Consider the following 4,037-nt stretch of genomic DNA (forward strand, 5'->3'; position numbering starts at 1 on the left):
ACATATAGAACATTTTAAATACCTGAACAAGGAAAGCCTTTGAAGAGTGATTAAGTAATAAACAAAGTAAATATTGTGTTTTATAGTCCTTTTCATTGGTGCAGGGTTTAAGACTTTCTGAATTCCTTCTCGATCCATTCTCCCTTTTGAGTCTCATAGTAATTTCACAAGAAAGGTGACAGGCGTGGGAACTCCAATTCTGTAAAGAAGGAAATGAAGACACAGAGAAAGACAGAAGTTAGATAACAGATCCTTCGAAATTTTTCCCCATCTTCTACCCACTCAGTTATTAAAAAAAAAAAAAAAAGAAGAATGAGTATTAAATAGTAGCTATGCAGTTCAAAACACCTTTTACATAGCTGATGCTTATCTATGCCAGGCTGCTACAGCTTTTGAGGTTTAGCTTCTAGGATTTCTTCCAATTTCTAAAGTCAAGTATGCAAATGACCCCCTCAGAGGAAATAGACCAAACTCAGAAATTAATTACTCATCTATTTTAAATATCAAAAAGATAGGAGAGGAGGATGCTTTACCAAGATAACGTAGGTAATACATTTTACAATAAATGACAAAAACAACACTCATCCATTTCTTCTGTTCCAAAGATAAAGTCTGACATTTTTATATTGTGATAAAAGCTCTTGTGTGTCATGGATTATTTCTCTAGGAATAAAACTAAATGATTATTTGTTCTAGGAAGCCTTAGTGCAAAATAACCAAATAAGCACTAAATTTCTAAGTAAAACCCAACCAAAAAAAAAAAAAGGCACTAAATTTTTAAGTAAAACCCATTCTGCCTTTTACTCTAAACAGCCAAATGATAACTAGTAAAGAGAATCCTCTGGCATTAATTTCTTAAACAGATAGTTATTTCTAGATCTGTATTTTCCAGTAAAGTGGGCTGGGGCAAGTCCCACTGGATGAATTGTCCTCTGTGTAGGGGCTTCTGCTATAAAGAGGGTTATTTCTAGTGGGTGCTGTGACTTCTCCCTTTCAGCCCTCCTAAGTAAGTCTCGGGCCTGCCTGTCACACACACGGAGCTACTCTTCCCAGCGCAGTTCCTAAGCCCAGTTTTCCAGCACATAAAGTGCAAGGCATGTGTCTAGATGCTCTAATTTGCTCCCATGAGTTGTCTATTCACATTGATGCTATTCATACTTCATGCTCTTAATTTCTGTAGTTTCTTTATACGTTTTCGTACATGTTAGGAAATGTCTTCCTGCCTCTGCTCATTGCCCTTTTCAAAAGCATCTCGGAGAATATCAAACATTTATAGATAGCCTTTAGAATCCTTCTGTTAAATTCCCCCCCACCCAACAAAGTCCTGTTGGGATTTTATTTGGGATTGCATTAAATTTAAATGTTAAGGTAGGGAAAACTGATGTTTGAAATATTGAATCTCTCTATCCAGGAAGATGATGTATCGCTATGTATTTAATCAGAATGAAACACTGCCTGGTCCTGCACCATCCTCACAATCATTGATATGTTTGAGCCCATTGTTGTAGCCATCGTGTCAATCCATCTCATTGAGGGTCTTTCTCTTTTTTGCTGACCCTCTATATTACCAAGCATGATGTCCTTCTCCAGGGACTGGTCCCTCCTGATAACATGTCCAAAGTACGTGAGACTTGGTCTCACCATCCTCCCTTCTAAGAGCGTTCTGGCTGCACTTCTTCCAAGACAAATTTGTTCATTCTTCTGGCAGTCCATGGTATATTGAATAAAATTCTTTACCAAAATCATAATTTAAAGGCATCAATTCTTCTTAGAGCTTCCTTATTTATAGTCCACCTTTTGAAAGCATATGAGGCAATTGAAAATACCATGGCTTGGGTCAGGTACACCTTAGTCTTCAGGGTGACATCTTTGCTCTTCAACACTTTGAAAAGGTCCTTTGCAGCAGATTTACCCAATGCAATGTGTCTTTTGATTTCTTGACTGCTGCTTCCATGGTTGTTGATTGTGGATTCAAGTAAAATGGAATCCTTGACAACTTCAATCTTTTCTCCATTTATCATAATATTGCTCATTGGTCCAGTTGTGAGGATTTTTGTTTTCTTTATGTTGAGGTGCAAACCATACTGAAGGCTGTGGTCTTTGATCTTCATTAGTAAGTGCTTCAAGTCCTCTTCACTTTCAGCAAGCAAGGTTGTGTCATCTGCATAATGCAGGTTGTTAATGAGTCTTCCTCCAATCCTGATGCCCCATTCTTCATATACTCCAGCTTCTCGAATTTTTGCTCAGCATGCATATTGAATAGGTGTGGTGAAAGAGTACAACTCTGATGCACACCTTTCCTGACTTTAAACCAATCAGTATCCCCTTGTTCTGTCTGAACAACTGCCTCTTGATCTATGCATGGCTTGGGTTAGGCGCACCTTAGTCCTCAAAGTGACATCTTTGCATTTTAACACTTCGAAGAGTTCTTTTGCAGCAGATTTGCCCAATGCAATATATCATTTGATTTCTTGACTGCTGCTTCCTTGGGTGTTGATTGTGGAATCTAAGTAAAATGAAATCCTTGACAACTTCAATCTTTTCTCCATTCATCATGATGTTGCTTATTGGTCTAGTTGTGAGGATTTTTGTTTTCTTTATATTGAGGTGCCATCCATACTGAAGGCTGTAGTCTTTGATCTTCATCAAATAATATTATGTAAAATGATATGTGGCATGCAATAACATTCATTAATTTCTCTTGGGAAATTAATGGAAGTTCACCTGGGCTTGATTGGACAGCTCTGTGGCCCTTGGCTGGGCTTACTTATACATTTTCAGATTTGCTTGAGATTGGCTAATCTAGATATGGGCCTGGCTGGAGTCTCTCAGCTCCCCGTGTCATGGAACCAGTACGCTAACCCGGGCATGTTCTTTTCATGGGGAGGAGGAAGCATAAGACCAAGCCCAATGCTCAGGTTCAATTAAAGCCTCTGCTTGTATCACATCTGCCGACATCCCACGAGCCAAAGCAAGTGACATGACTGATCAATGGACAAGCTACCTTGCCCATAGTGAGAGGACACTGAAAAGTTATATGGCAAAGGACACAAATATGGGGAGGAGTGAAGAATTGGGGCCAAACGATGAAATCTAACATAGCATCCAGTAGCTATTCTCTTTACTGCTCCTGGTAAGGGTGCCAGGGTGAAGAAGCAAGACTCATATTGGGAAGGGTTGGGTGCTGCCCTGGCTTAAAAGCCACTTGTCCCACAGGGGCCAATTTCTCTCATAAGAGCTCCATAGGCAAGGATCCCAAGATCTCTACATTCAGGGAAGCTCAAAGCTGTGAGGTCTTTAAAAGAAATTCATAGTTATTTATAATCCTCCTAGTCCCAGTCAAGCTAAGTTGATATTTTTTCATTATTTGGTTTTCGGGGGAACAGAGCTAAAAAGTAAGTGGAAAGATCAAATTCTCATGCAGAAAGGGAAAAGGTTGTGTTAAAGCTTCACCTACATCATCAGCATCCATACTTGAGTTCATTTTCCTGTATTTCTTATTTATTTTGTGCCTTCTTTTTTCAGGTTTTGTTCAGGGTTATGCTATCCTCATAGAGTGAATTAGGACGTTTTCCACATTTTTCTGTATTTTGGAAGAGTTTAAGTGGTACAGGGAATTTTAGGTTTTCCCCATTTGAATGGAAGCCCCACGGAAGGCAGGAGGTTTTTCTTGTTCAGTTCCACAACCTCAGTAATAAAAGAGTGCCCAGAACATAGTAATTAAAATATTTGTTGGATGAATTAAGCTCTGACAGTTTGCCCATAAAATCTGGGTCTGATGACTTTTGGAGGTTACTTCCTTGGCATTTTCAATTTCTTCTGTGTTTATCGTTAGATTATGTTTTCTACTTCCTAATTTGTTATGTGCATTTTCCTAAAAAGTTATCATTTTCATGTAGATTGACAAATTTTTAGCATAAAATGTTACAATTGTATTAATTTCTTCCATGTCTGTAGTTACTTCCCATTTCTCATTCCTAATATTATGCATTTTACCCATCTTTTCTTCTCGATAAGAATTGTCAGACATTAATATA

Source organism: Loxodonta africana, chromosome 2 (assembly GCF_030014295.1).
Source record: "Loxodonta africana isolate mLoxAfr1 chromosome 2, mLoxAfr1.hap2, whole genome shotgun sequence".
Classification (NCBI taxonomy): domain Eukaryota; kingdom Metazoa; phylum Chordata; class Mammalia; order Proboscidea; family Elephantidae; genus Loxodonta; species Loxodonta africana.